Here is a 16,364-nt window from a genome sequence, read left to right as displayed (position 1 = left end):
AGTGAGAAAGTGGGAAAATATCTGTGAATATTTGAAATGCACCTGTGCTTGTCTTCCAAATGAGCTCTGAGGTCACTATGTTCTTGTCAGGAACTGAACAGACAATAACTTCACCATCTTTGTGTCACTCCATGTCAATTTTCTTAAACAGAGAAGAGCTTTGTGTTTTATTCTAGAACACATTTAATCCAAGATGACTCCTTGCCTCTGACTGACTAGTGCAGCCATTCAGCCATTTGCAGTTAAAGCTCTGCCCACTTTGAGACCTCACAGAGTCACACATGTGTTAGGGACACAGGAGAACATTTTTGATCAGAGCTGGCTTGGGACTGTTCCAGGCACTAAGCAGAATTTTATTTGGGGGTCCTCCTACAACAGGAGGTACTGCTTTCTGGGGTTAGAGATGGTCACGTGGAAAAGCGCTTTTAGAGTTTAGATCAGGCCTAAATACTCCAACCTGGCTCGAGCCTAAACCAATCTGACTATTCAACTCAAATTGAAGGCCTGAGTTTGATTTAAATCCGACATATTATTTTAAACTGCTGCCAGTTTACATTACTTCCAGACCTACTACTTTGATCTCCATACATTTAGCAGTGAAGTTTCCCTTGTTTCTAGCTTTTGTTGAGCATCTTCTATCTTCGTTTTGTGGCTTGTTATAACTGCAGGGTGAGTCAAGTGCAAACTATCTGGGATGTGTGACTGATAGGAGCTGGTTTGGGTTGGGCTTAAACTTTCCTGTCTGGAGTCTGCTGGTGGCAGTGTGGATAGCATAGCAGACTGCTGTAGCATTAGAATAGAATAGAATAGAATAGAATTACTTTATTCATCCCAGCAGGGAAATTATTTTGCAGTTACAACAGCATAGAGACAAGACACACAACAACCACCACTGAGTAGCAATTGTAGACAAAATAAAAATAAAATATAACATGCTGTCAATATAAAAAGCAGCTTAGAGCAGTCCTTGCAAAGATTCAAAAAATGCAGATACAGTATGTATATGTAAATATATGTACAGCAAGTGTGCCACAGTGCAGTTGTGCAAAATTGGACTGATTAGTGCAGAACAATGATTTATCTTTTCCTGTGAGCAGAGGGGACATACACCATTATGAAAACATGTTAACTCTCACGGTAGCTATCGTGGCCTTATGCTTACAGCTAACAGCTCAATGTCCTTACCTCAGAACCTTTCTTAGGTAGTTTGTTGCCTAAAGTTATGCCACCTGTCATTCACAAACACAGTCAGACCGACTCCTCTGTTGCTTTGGTTCTGTCAGTCCATAAGTAGATGAAAATTGTCCATGTTTATGTGATCTCACATTCCCTTGGTGATGGACGAGATGGCACGTCTGTACCTTTTTCTCTGGATGTAAGGAATGATAACAGAGCTAGTTCCACATCTTCTCAGCTCCCAGGGAGTATTGGGCCGCTCAGTGGGAGGCAGCATACCGAGCGCTAGCAGCTGATCCCTGCTGTAAACATTGGGCATATGGCCGCTCATGCAGTCTCCAGACACAAATGCCAAAAATGTTACATTTTTATTCAAAGTAAAAATACAGTAGTCCAACAACAGTCAGCTCCATTGTGTGAACAAGCAAGATGAAAGAAGCATAAACATAAAAAGAGAGAACTCATGAATGAGCTTATGGTAAATAAAATGATCATACTACAGAGTACTGTAAACAACCAGTAAATCAACATTATGTTTCCTGGTAAAAAAAAAAAAGAAATCATTTAAATCTTTAAAATTGTTAGAATTTATATTGTACATGCATTTTAATAAATAATAAAAAAAATCAGCCCACTGACCTGCACTATTTTTCAGTGTCGTTGATGGAGTTCTTGAAGAGTTTCTTATTTATAGGTTTTGATACTAAGCTGTGAAGAAAAGAACATAAACCTCAGGTCTGTGGTCCTGGTTTGTAGTCCTTAGAGAACTTTTGGATAATTCATCCATCTATTATCCTACACTCTTAGCCCTAGTAGGATCACGAAGGCTGCTGGTGCCTATCTCCACAGGTCAACAGGTGAGAGGTGGGGTTCTGGACAGGTCGCCTGTCCATAGCAGGGCAACCCAGAGACAGACAGGACAAACACTCACACCTAAGGAGTATTTAGAGAGACCAATTGACCTAACAGTCATGTTTCTGGACTGTGGGAGGAAGCCGGAGTACACAGAGAGAACCCACGCATGCACAGTGAGAACTTGCTAACTCCATGCAGAAAGACCCCGGGCCGGGAATGGAACCCAGGACCTTCTTGCTGCAAGGCAACAGCAACACACTCTTTTGGATAAAGATTTTTTGTAAAAAAAAAACAAATAACATTTAATAAAAATTAATAAAAATGTACTGTTAAAATTAGCTTCGAAAGTACTCATAAATTATGTTTATCTAGTCACACAACGCACTGTGCTGTGGCTTTTTAAAAAAAATGTGATCCTGGTCTGTAAAACCAGTCAGAAGAAAATCAAACTTCAGACATGAGCATGTTCATTTTAGTTAGTAACTATTTATTCTATTTTGTCCAGTTTCACTCCTGGGAGACTGAAAGATTAGGACCATCTGTCATTGCTGCAACAGAAACTTCTCAGCCTTACATCCTTAGACCATCACACTCACCCAACCCAGCTACACCACTTGGATTGCCTTCACCACCAATTTTGCTCCATGGGTGTTCAGAGTTTTAGTTAGATGGTATCAGTTTAATGACAATTCAGACAAACACTTACCAGAGCATCTGAGCCATATGTTACATGATTGGCAGAGCCAGTGTCCGGCCAGGATGTACCGTCTGCCTACAGTCCCACTGGGCCGGAAACTGTGTTTGCTCCCATCACACCATCTGCACCACCTGTGGAGAAAGAGGGGGGATATTTCCTCAGATGATAAAAAAATCAGAGAAGCCATTGACTCAGATGGGGCCTGTTTGAGAAATCAGCAGGGCATTGAGAAGACAATCTGGAAGAGAAAATACCACTTTTGTTTTTGGGTCTCGACTTTGTAAATTTAGAATCTAAAGAAAGGGAGGCAAAAACTTTTTTTCCAATTTGAGTTTGTAACTTAGGAAAAGTATAACTTCATGAAGTACAGTACAAGTGATCAACTGTCGCCCTGATTAGGCAGGCCTACTGTTTTAAGTTGTGCAACAGGTTTATTTGGCCATTAATAACTGTTAATAAAGGCAGAAGGCAATTAACAAAACTAATGTTTTAGTTGTCCCACAGCCAGGCTAAGTGTCACTTGTTTACTTATTTTAGATAGTTTTTTTATAATCAATATGAACCCCAAACATAATTTATCATATAGTCACGCTTTTAGAGTTTTGCATTGAGCGTGCAGTGAGCGCATATACCTTTGAGAATAAAAAATAACGTGTGGCGTGTGTATTTACATCTCACACACAGTCAATACGTGTTCTGGCAGCACTTGGAACTTGACAAAGTTAATGTAAATGAAACACACCAGTCAGTTACAGAAAGGTCTTTTTCAACCAGTATTTCTTGCATATACTGCATTCACTTGGATAGATAGCCGATCAAATCCAGCAAATCAAAATATTGCACCATCCAGCAGATATTACTAAATAAAATAAAACTTGATACAAGAAATGCTTGAATTTTTTACCCTACATATATTAAGTTAAACATACAAATTGTCCACTATATATTTTTTTTCTCTTAATTTATTTTACTTTTAAATGTGACCAGTCTCAAGATCATGGCCGTGCAGAGACCTTTGGAGGGTTGGGGGCTCAAAGTTAAAAAGGGGCACAATGAACAAGATTTTAAAACTAACAGTATCTTAAAACACCATAGCAACAACCCATTTTAATCAAGAATCTAATATTTAATTGGATCATACTAACATTGCCATCAGGTGTGGACAATGCAAAGCAAACTTTCCCTGATAGTTATAATGTTTCTGTTTCTGCTGCTGACAGCTGGAGGGCTGTGTTGATCTGAGACTGTAGTTGTTAAACAGACCAGAGGAGAAAAGTTTGCTGGTTATGAAATAAGCAAATTTGCTGCTATTTTACTAAACCCTCATAATATCTGACTGTTTAATCTCCATAACAACTTGCCTGCAGACAGCTTTAAAGGTTGTAAAAGTTCAGAGGGGTTAAATAAAGAGAGGTGGGATGTGTGGGGCTGTGTATGTCTCTGCTGGATGCCAATAGGAAGATTGAATTTATAAGGCACAATCAGGGACAGACCTGCAGACGAGGCTTTGCTATATCGTGACTGTTGAGCCACAGAGGCTGTTTTGGCTGCCTTGGTTTTATGGGGTGGGTTTTTTACATCGCCGCTCTTCATTGTTAGACTTTTGTGCTGGTTAATGCACAAAAGGTTAATTTACAGGTCCACTCGCCTGCCACTGCTGAAATCTGACTGGAGCAGCAGAAGCTAGGTAGAAAAGGCATTTGATATGACGCAGTTTGAGGTATTGTGGCAACGCAAAACTAGAGGATGTTGCAAGTTGTCCGCTTTGGCACAGAGCTGCATGGACGGTCCACCGGCCACTGGCCCACTAAGAAACCCATCCGGTAGCCCCATATGCCAGTTCGCCCCTGCTTTTGGGACATCTTGATTTATTTAATTGTGGCATGTTTGGCTTTATGCTGCAGTCCAATATTGGTACAGTATTAGTACAGTAATATCACACAAACTGGTGTTTGTGTGATATTTTGAGTCTTTCTTCATCAGTTGAGGTTCTTGCAGTAACTTCTATTCACAGCTGCTCACTTCCAGCCCTGATCCCGTCAGCAGCGATGTGAACCGACTGGTAGCAACGTTCGGTTGAGGTGAAGCAGAGAGCGAACAGTGAGCAGGTGGTACATCGTGGTGACAGTCACAGTTCCCATTCTTTAAATCAAGATATCAGTGGTGGGACCAACTCAGGCTGCCTGTAGAAAACCACCACTGGGGCAACTTAACAACATGGAGGCAGAGGCACCGTTCAGTCATTGTTAGATCGCGGGCAGCCAAACTAATTTATTTAGCTAAATTTATATTTTTAGTTAAATACTTTTGTTTAGGGGAACAAGCAGGCCTTCTGATGCACAGATAAAATAAATTTAAAAAATCTAAATAAATAAAGATGAGAAAAAGGGCACTTGGGGCATCAAAGATAAAAAGGGGCAGGGGCTCAAGCTCAAGAGATAAGATAAGATAGCATTTATTGTCATTGAACAGGATTCAAAGAAATTTCTATTGCAACTCCCGTGCAAAAAGTCAAGTATATACAGTAAATAAAATAAACAAACACACAATAATAATAATAACAATATATACAACTAAAATTAACTAAAGGCACTCAACCACACCAAAGAAGTAGCAGCAGGTCCAATTATGGCAAAATGCAGATGATGTGACAGTGCAAAGTGCAGAACAATATGGCTGTGTGGGGGTGGGGGATATGTATGTGTGACTGCGAGGTTATGATATGTGTGGGAGGGGGGGGCGGCAGGGAGTAATGGCTCTGACGGCTGTGGGGAAGAAACTGTTTCTCAGTCTATTTGTTGTAGTCCGTATATTCCTGTACCGCTTGCCTGATGGCAGCGGCACAGTCTGTGGCCCGGGTGGCTGGGATCCATGGCTATGGATCCAGCTCTCTTCTTGACCCGGCCTATGTAAATGGAGTCCAGGTCTGGGAGGGGGCATCCCACAAGGCCTTGTGCTGTTCTCACCACCCGTGTCAGTTGTTTCCTCTCCAGTGCTGTGCAGCTACCATACCACACAGTCATGTTGAGGCAGAGGATGCTCTCAATCGTCGCCCTGTAAAAGTTCACGAGCAGCCGTGAGGAAAGTCCAGCCCGTCTCAGTTTCCTGAGGAAGAAGAGCCTTTGTTGTGCTTTCTTCACCAGGTGGGAGGTGTTTGTGTTCCAGGAGAGCTCAGACGTGATGTGGAGGCCCAGGAACTTGATGTTGTCCACACGTTCCACCACTTCTCCATCTATGAGAAGGGGAGTGTGATCCGTCCTCCTGGACCTTCTGTAGTCCACAATGACCTCCTTGGTCTTCCCTGTGTTCAGCACCAAGTTGTTGGCTGAACACCACTGAGTGAGCTGCAGAATCTCCTCTCTGTAGTGGGTCTCGTTGTTGTCTGAAATGAGACCCACTACTGTTGTGTCGTCCGCGAACTTCACGACTGTGTTGGTGGGGTGGATGGCCACGCAGTCGTGTGTTAACAGGGTGAAGACAGCTGGGCTGAGCACACAGCCCTGCGGCGTGCCTGTGTTGAGGACCAGTGGGGACGATGTTGAGCCACTTATTCTCACCACCTGAGGCCTGTTGGTGAGGAAGTCTCTGATCCAGTGGCACAGTGAAGCGGGCAGCCCCACCTCGAGTAGCTTCAGCACCAGCTTGTCTGGGATGACGGTGTTAAATGCTGAGCTGAAGTCTACAAATAGCATCCTGACGTAGGTGTTGGGATGCTGCAGATGGGTCAGGGCTGTGTGCAGAGTGATGGAGACAGCATCCTCTGTTGACCGGTTCGCTCTGTAGGCGAACTGAAGGCTGTCCAGGTTTGCGGGGATGAAGTCTCTGATGTACCTCAGAAGAATCCTCTTGAAGCACTTCATGATCACCGGGGTCAGAGCGACGGGCCGGTAATCGTTCAGGCTGGTGATGGACATCTTCTTCGGTACAGGGATAATGGTGGAAGACTTGAGACACTCAGGAACCATGGCGAGCTGCAGGGATAGATTGAAAATGTCCAGAAACACTCCTGCCAGCTGGTCGGCACAGGTTTTCAGCGTCTGGCCTGACACCTTGTCCGGTCCTGTAGCTTTGTGGGTGTTGATCCTCCTCAGGGTGGACGTCACCTGATGCTTCTGCAGGACGAGAGGCTGGTACTGCTCTTCCAGTTGGGGTAGATGTACAGCTTCTCTGCTGCCCGCCGTGTCAAAGCGGGCAAAGAAACTGTTTAAGGTGTCAGGCAGGGTGGGGTCGCGGCTGGTCAGCTGAGTGCTGTGTTTGTAGTCCGTCATGGTTCTGATGCCTCTCCACATGCTTCGGGGGTTGTTGTTGATGAAGTGTTCCTCAATCTGCTGTTTGTACTGGAGCTTGGCCTGCTTAATACCTTTTTTCAGTTCCGACCGGGCCCTGCTATAAGCCAGCCTGTCTCCAGACCTGTAGGCAGCATCCCGGGCTTTCAGCAGGGCCCGTACTGTGCTGTCCAGCCATGGTTTCTGGTTTGGAAACACTTTTATGGTCTTAACAGGGAGGACAGCGTCAGTGCAGAACTGAACATAGGACAGAACGGACGATGAGTATTCCTCCAAGTCTGCGCCATCCCTGAACACACTCCAGCCCCTCTTAAAGTACATCCACTGTCATTTTGTGTTGCTGGTGGTGAGAGGCCCAAACACTGACAAGCTGAGGTGATGAACAGATGGTTGGTTATTTAATGAAAATGATAATAAAACAAGAAATGACTATACAATAGGGAGGACACAAGGAGCTGGGAGGAGGTAACATCAAAGTAATTGAGAATAGCACAAAAAATAACAGGAGGATCTATCAAAGAGTGAAAGGAAGAGGGTTTATAGGAGAGTGAATGCTGGAACAACAGAGTGGGATGACCAGCTGACGGGTTGCAGGCTGAGAGTGAGAGAGTGGCCAAGAGGGCGATGGAGAGTAAACAAACAGGGGAACTTGGAATCAAATCTTAAGATAAAAATGAACTCAGCACAAGAAATAATTAGAGACTTGTAAATTTGATACATAGAAAAGAGAACATGTGGGAAATTTAAATGGAAAAATTCAGATCAATTAGATCAATTAGAAATTTAAGTGTCATGATGTGTGGTGGAAGGTGATGAGGCAGACTCTTGAGACCCAGGTAAAATGAGAACAGATGGTGATTTAATGATGAATACTGATCCACGATGACACATGTAACCCAAGTGAAATGTTGAGTTCCATTTTTTGGTTCGCTACTATTGCCCTCCAAAATCTCACGGTAGTTGCAATTCTCGCGAGATTTACTAAACAGCCAATCATTGTTGAGCGTCTGAGTCACATGTACCACCGTCAGCTCATTTGTTGGGTATATTAGCTGGAGCAAAAAGCATGGAGGATTAGAACAAGTTTGGGAGAGCAGAGCTGCAGGTCGGTTAAGCGCAACATTCTGTTTTTCTTTAATCTTGTATGATGCTGATAAAATTGTACTAACTTTAGGAGTCTCCGGTCGTAAGCTGAGGGATAAGAGAAACACAAAACCGCTTGTATGCCTTATGCACTGCGGAATTGGTGAGTCATTTTATGAAGACTTGGCGTTAATTGATATCAATTCGGATGCTCTATTGCGACTCTGAACAAACAAATTGGAGAACAATGAGATGCCTTAAATATTAAAAGTATTTGCTTATCTAGATGATTTTTGCATTGTTTGTTGTTTGTATGGAGCATATTTATTGACTTTTTATGGATAAGATTTATCTAGAAAATTTGTACTTGGAAATGCATTGATTAGAATTATTCATAGTGCAATGAGTGCCGATTATATTTTTTTATGTGCACACTGAAATGTTTGATTATATATATATATATATATATATATATATATTTGAGACTGGTCCTGCTTTATTGTACAGGCCAGGTTCGATGGCGAGCTGAAGAATCAGGTCCAAGAGCCTAAAGGATTTCACCTGTGGTGTTAAGATTTGGTTTCCCCACCAGGCTGGTGGGAGGCTTCCTGCAGCCCATGAACAAAATTGTTTCCATTCTGACTTTTGTCAGCATATGAACTGTAACAGGCGCTCTAAACTCACCTGACCCTGTTGAACCGCCTCAGTTCAGTTTTCAGGAGTTTTATGAACTGAATGGTGTGGCTTGTTACTGGAACTGTGGAACTGATTTGTTTTCTTTTGTTAATTTAATTTGTTTTCTTTGTGTATTTCCTTTTATTTTAATATGGCCATTTAAATGTTTTTTTTCCTTTCTTATTGTAATGTAAATAATTAATCACTGTGAATACAAGGCACTCATATCTGCAACTTCTAATCTGTCTACTCTTTCCTGAGCCGTATCTAGACTTCTGAGAACTAGCCCATTGACTTTGTTGGTCATGATCTATTTTTTAATTATCTAGAAATATAGTATACTGGTTACACAGATATGCTACACACAGTCCAGACAAAACCAAATAACCAACAGCCAGGCAGCACAACTGAGCAGAAGCCAGGGCTCAACGTCAGTAGCACTGGAGCAACGAAAGACGACAGTATAACAGTTCACACATATGACACTGAATTGACAAGGACCCGACAAGGAACAAGGAACACAGGTGGGGTTAAATACAGAGAGGGTAATCAAGGAAACGAGACACACCAGGGAGCAATCAAGGGATAGACAAGACAACACAGAGACTCAGGGACATAGAAAAACTCTAAATAAACACACAGGAAAACACAGATCCTGACATTAAGACTAAACAAAATGGCAGAACAATATAATATTACTAGATAAAGCTACATCATTTATAAAGTTTAATTGGTAATACTTTTATAACAAATTTATGACAGATCATGATTTCTTGGTTAATGTCTAGTTGTCATAACAAAGACATTTTGAATAATGTCAAGTTTGTATTAAAAGTGTCATTTACCAAATGACTCTTTATGACAACAGTCATAAATATTCATGAAGACTTACTCATGTTCATGACAGGTGTTATGTCATGTTTATGACATTGTCATGTCAGTCTTATTCACAACCTGTCAAATAAAGTGTTACTGAATACTTTCATTCATAATTCTTCCTTTTCTTTGTACTGTAATGCAGTTTTTTGCATTTTCATTTGGAGTCATGTAAGCAATCCACAGACAAAGGATGCAACCATTACACTATGGCAACTTCTGTAGGAACTGACAAGCATCTAAAGAGAGAGGCCCCCTGCTGTACTTCTGGGAAGCTCACAGCTTCTGGCTTGATTTCCTCAGCATGTCCTTGTGCCCAGTCCTGGACCCCGTCCTGGACCCAGACTGCTGTTCAGTTCAGTGCCAGTTAAATATCCTCTGCTGCTATCTGTTAAACGGTGTGGCTCCAGGCCATAGCAGCCTCTCTGCCCCTAAAGTCTGGCATGTCTGCCAAGTCATCTGGTTAACTAATAGCTGAACATTTTTATGGCCTTTTTGTCTTTGTTCAGGACAGTTTTGTGTTACTCTTACTGACATTACTGACTAAATTAGTTGACTATTATTTCAATAATTGATTTATCGCAATTAATTTGATTAATCGATTTAGCCACAATTCAAGCAGAGATAGACAATCTAAAAAAATTATAAATCTTCTTCCTTTCATCCACCCATTCATCCATTTTCTATACGCCCTTGTCCTCTAGGGTCAGGAGGGGTGATGGTGCTTATCTCCTGCGAGACATTTTGGGCGAGAGGCGAGGTCAGCCTGGACAGGTCACCAGTCTGTCACAGGGCAACACAGAGACAGACAGATTTTCTTCCCTCAGTGAGTGAATGTTTTTCAACCACTCATATATTTAACAAGGCACTATTTGTTTGTGTAATACTTTTGTTTGTAACAAAAGCAGAAATTAAATTTACTTGATTAGCTGTGAACGTGTCTGACTTACTAGTCTTTGTTATGACAACTTGACAAGAAATCGTGATCTGCCATAAATTGGTTATAAAAGTTTTACCAATTAAACTTTAAAAATTATGTAGCTTTGTTTAATAATATGATATTGCTCTGCCATTTTGTTTAGCATTAAATTTCTATTTGATCTAATTGATCTAAAGTTTTACAGCAAGATGTCTACAAAGCACTTATGAACTTTGCAATTGAAACATTATTTCAGGCTATTTTAAGTAGTGCAATACACAGTCTCCACCAGTGAGAGGCAGCAGTGCACAAACAGTCATGCAGTGTGTTGGTGAAGAAGAAATCTTACATCTTCTGGGGCCAACCTAACACAAGTTATAACGGCCAGACCTCCTGTTTAAAACGAAGCCAAAGTTTGTCACCTAATACATATGAGGTATGTTTCTTATTAACTTTACATTTTCTTTGAGAAAATAACATTGACTATGTTCTCTTTCTTTATAATGTTAGCTATGAGCCATTCAAGCTAATGCTACCTTGCTGTGAGTTAATGTTAGCTAAAGTTATTAAACTCCATAACTGTAAGGTTAGCCCTTAATATTAAACATATTTTAAAGGCAGGCAAATAGATTTGTTTCCTTCCAATTTTAATCTAACAAATTAAAATCTAATATGTTAGTCAAAGTTATCCTTTATGTGCATTATTTTGCAACTTGTGACATGTGCTTGTGTTCTTTGCTTTGTCAACTTTAGCCACTTGAAGGTCTTCAAGTGGCTAAAGTCCTTAGGCTTTTAGCCTAAGGACAAATGGTGGGGAGTGGGATGGACAAAGGTGGCTAATGAAGACATGCTACAGGTGTGGAGGATGATAATGAGGACCAGCCATGAGAGAAAGAAATCCTTGTTTGACCAAAGAGAAAGAAGCAGATTAAATATTCCCCAAGAAAATTAGGTAAGTCATTTTTGTGTTACTATTTTCTCCAGGTGAAGGGGGGTAAGGGGACAGGTAAGTGGGGAAGGGGGAGCAGGAATTTGTTTAACTTTATTTGAGGTAAGAGTTAATATTAATGACATTTTCATAACTGTTTCTACTTGTTCCACTTTACTTGAGGTAAGAGATAATATTAATGACACTGTAATAACACTGTAATAACACTTAATGACACCTTCATAACTGTTCCACTTGATGTGAGAGGAATTATTAATGATTCTGTCAATAAATCATTTGACAGTGTAATAAAGCTTAATGAAATTTTTATTGTTAGTCCTACTTGTTCTGCTTTATTTCAGATAGGGGGAAATATTACTGTTTTGTTAAAGATTTTGACAGTGCAATAACACTTAATGACATTATTATAACTACTATTATGACATATTTATGACATAAGATGATTCTAGGTTAGGTTAATGTCTAGTTGTCATAACAAAGACATTTTGAATAATGTCAGCTTTCTATTAAAAGTGTCATAATTTACCAAATGACACTTTATGACAACAGTCATAAATATTCATGAAGACTTACTCATGTTCATGACAGATGTTATGTCATGTTTATAACAGTGTCATGACAGTCTTATTCACAACCCGTCAAATAAAGTGTTACCAAGTATTCCCTTTGTCAATAAGAGATTAAAATTCACTGTATTATTTGGGCATTAAGTGAAATCAAAGCTTTTGAGCTTTATGTGGTTTTATAATGTTATTAACTCATCAAAAACATATCTGGAGTGTTGCTTTGATTCTTTCATGTGTAACACGGGATGAATGACCTTGACTGACTCCGACTCTAAAGCCACCTGGTAGACCTCTTAAATGATGCTCAAACATCTAGGGTCTCCCTACAAAAAGTATCCAGAAGACAAAAGCAGAGATAGTGTACAGATAGATACATTTTATTACAGACTCAGAGTCCAAATTACATAAAAAAAAAACCAGACGATAAAAGAATAAAAAGTACAATAAAAAACAACTTCTAACCATTCAGAAGGCAATCATACCAATGTCTCCAGAGTACAGATGAGTATTTTACTGCACTATATTTAACATTAGTCAACAGTAGGATAATTCTATTATTAGACTTGTTTAAACGACAAATAAATTTATTCATAAGCTTTTTTAAAACAGCCATCAAAGTTCTGACGCGAGCAGATACAAACAGTTCAGTGGCACAGGTCCATCTGGGTTTATTTAACAAAAGTGTTAATGCATCATTATAAGCCACCTTCAATCTTTGAAGACTGGCTTTTTTAAAATTGCACCACAAATGTGCAGTATATAGTGATGTACAATATGACCTAAACAAGTTTAGTTTCACTTCATCAGAACAGAATCCAAACTTACGGACAAGGATATTTGCCTGAGTGTATAACATTCGAACCTGACGGTAAATGTCCTCATCATCAGACAGATGGTCTGTCAACACATGGCCAAGATATTTTACTTCACTTGAGACATTCAATAAAGTCCCAGACAATTTGAAATTTGAAAATACTCTATTTTTGTCCTACTTAGTGCGACAGATCAAGATGATACTTTTTGATGGATTGAATTTTACATCAAGTAATTCACCATATGCTGAACAGACATTAAGCAGCTGCTGAAGACCAGCTGAACTTGGACTAAAAACCACTATGTCATCAGCATACATTAAATGATTAATAATAGTATCACCAACCATGCAGCCAGTTCTACACAGGTTTAGCTGCTTAGAGAGGTCATTCATATAAAAATTAAACAACATAGGAGATAAAATGCTTCCTTGTCTGACTCCATTGCTGACATGAAAGGATGCAGACACACAGTTGTCCCATTTCACCTGCATCGTTTGATTAGCATACCAATAGGACAGACATCTTACTATATATTTGGGCACCCCAACTTGGCACAATATTGAAAATAGTTTTCTATGATTTACACAATCAAAAGCCTTAGTGTCGTCTAAAAAGCAGAAAAACTGTAGAATTTTTGCTGTTATAATTTTTCAGTAAGTCTTTTAGGCCATATATACACATATCAGTGCCTTGTTTGGACTTGAACCCAAATTGATTGTCAGTGGACATAACTATCTTTGCAAATTTTGGCAAAAAAAATTAGTTCAAAGACGTTAGACAGTGTACTAGCTAGGGCTATAGGTCTATAGTTATCAGAGCTGCCAATTTTACCAGCTTTGTTTTTAATCACAGGAAGTAGAAGAACATTCATCAAGGATTCAGGAATAAAACCATGCATAATAAAACCAGTGAAACACAAGGCAAGAAGAGGGACGACCCTTGAACTGGCAAATTTGAGATGTTCAGCTGAAATAAGATCCATAACTATAGATTTATTTACAGACAGTTCTTTAATTGCTTGATAGACCTCGTGTGTTTTGATAGTTTCTACACTACTAACCTTGTCAACCTGGAAGGGTTCACTCTGTACACTGTAGGTGAATAACTTGCTGTAGTGGTGTTGCCAAAAATCTACAATCATATTCACCCCAGAAACACCATCGACAGTGAAAGGGAGGGAGGATTTACTGTTATTGATAGTTTTAACCTCTTTCCAAAAGGTTTTTGTATCCTTACCTATAAGCTTTTTTGCCAAGGAATCAGCCCTCATGGTTTGCTCATTCTGTTTAATGAAGCATAGTGCATATTTGGGTTTTGCATTAGACAACTTTTTATGCTCAAATATAGGGCCCTGCCTAGGTTTACCTGCTAGAGCCCAAGAAGTAGTAGCTTTGTGGGCTTCACTGTGGAATTTAGACACATATGTTTTCCAGCCTGGTCTATTTTTAATCTTTACATTACTTTTATTAAAAGGTGGGCTAGCTCCCAGTAGTGCTTAATTATGTCAGAATATAATCCAGTTATATTGATTCTATGTTCAATATTAGAGCAGTTACAGTCTGTGCAAGTAACTGACTCTCTTGATAAGTTAATGGTAGATAACAATCGATCAGTTTGGGCATAGTAACGGGCTATATGTTCACTAGATAAAGACCAGTCTATATGTGTCTAATTTTGAATACTGTTCACATTTACAGTTGTGGGTACATGATCAAATCTAATTGATACCTCAAAGGGGATGTGATCAACAGTGGACACATTGTATAAGAAATTAATATACAGTGTATCAAAGCAGCATGAGCATCTGCTGTAGTGATACAATGGTCCAACCAAGATGTAGTATGCCAGGCTTCACTTATACAGTATAAGTGTAGCTTGCAGCTGGAAAAATTTCTTTACTTGGCAATATTAAATTAAAGTTTGTACAAAAATGAATCAGGTGTTTAGCAAACAGCGAGTTTTAATCTGAGGTGTCTGCATTCATGTCACCCATAACATAAATACTTTTTGGCTTCTCATTTTGCATAAAAGAGCTAATATAAGCAAGTTTACTAAAGTATTCTTCTTCATTATGATGACATTCATAAGGAGCTTAAAATAATAAATTCTTTGTCGTGCTGTTTCACATGTACTGCAATACACCAATCCACACCTAATCTCATGACATTTATCACTGAGTCCAGGCTTGTTTCCATAATATAGCCACCCCTCCTGGTATCCTTCCTCTCTTAATTCCTAGACTGAGGTCAGTAGTAGATTCTCCAGCACCCAGGAAACTGTCATTGATAGAGTTTAGTCCTTTTAAATCCTGTTTGGCTAAAAATGTTTCTTGCAAGCACAAGATGTCACAGTGCAGCAACAACTGGTCGACAACCAAACGGCGAGCTTTATCATCTGCTCTCTGCCCTAAGTGCAGGCCATGACAGTTGTAAGAGATGACTTTAATGTCCATAATATTTATGACTTTGTGCTCACGCCAGCAATGGGCGCACATGTCTATGGAAGAAAGGGTAGCATTTATGCCGATGATAGTTTCGTGTGTCTCATAAAGCCTTCTCATATTGGTTCCCTCAGGCCAAAGCTCTGGGTTGTACATGACAGCCACCTCACTACATTGGGCAGAAACCTTGAATGAGGCGTACCTAGTATTAACAGAACTGATTCTCTGGCATGTTACATTATGCCCAAGTTTGGTTTTAAGATAAACGCATAGTGTTTCCGCTTCCAGGTGAGAATTTAGAGGCAAAAAAACTCACCAAAATATATTTAATATAAAATAATTTATTTTGCTATAATAGTTAAAAATAAACTATTATTTAAATTTAAAACCTAATTAGAAACTCCAACCAAAGGCAAAATTAGCTAAAACAATTTGAAACTTAAGCAAATAAAAACCAAATTAATATGAACACAAAAAATGGCACAAACAATGTTACATAAAAAAATAAATACCAAATGACATAAACTAAAATCCTATGGAGACATGCTTAGTCAGCGTAAGGTACAGAGGTGATAAACAGGTAGTAATGATTGACTGGCACAATAAAGGGTTCTAAAAACCAACCAGGCACACACTACACATCACCTAGCAAGGGGTGGACACAAGCCAACTACATAAGAGCATATAAAGACCTAAAGATTTCACACCAGGGTGAGAGCATAAGCAGCAATCTGCTTTTCACAAAATGACAATTGGTAAGTTGTCTGCTGTAATAAAAATCAATATAAGATCAAATAAAAGCATGAAGTTTAAAAATCACTGATCAGTAAATTTAAACAGCTGCAGTGGCTATCTGCTGCACACTGGCATGCATCCTATAAATGAAATATCAGTCACTTTAAACCAGTGTTACTCAATGACTTTCTGCCAGCATCATTTTTCTTTCACGCTCTTCGCTCCCACCCTGAATCGAAATACTATTGTGAATCTGATATTCAATTCATCTGTACAACATATTCTATGATCT

This window comes from Xiphophorus maculatus, chromosome 21, assembly GCF_002775205.1.
Source record: "Xiphophorus maculatus strain JP 163 A chromosome 21, X_maculatus-5.0-male, whole genome shotgun sequence".
Classification (NCBI taxonomy): Eukaryota; Metazoa; Chordata; class Actinopteri; order Cyprinodontiformes; family Poeciliidae; genus Xiphophorus; species Xiphophorus maculatus.
The sequence above is the reverse complement of the archived record's forward strand: the minus strand, read 5'-3'. Positions refer to the sequence as shown.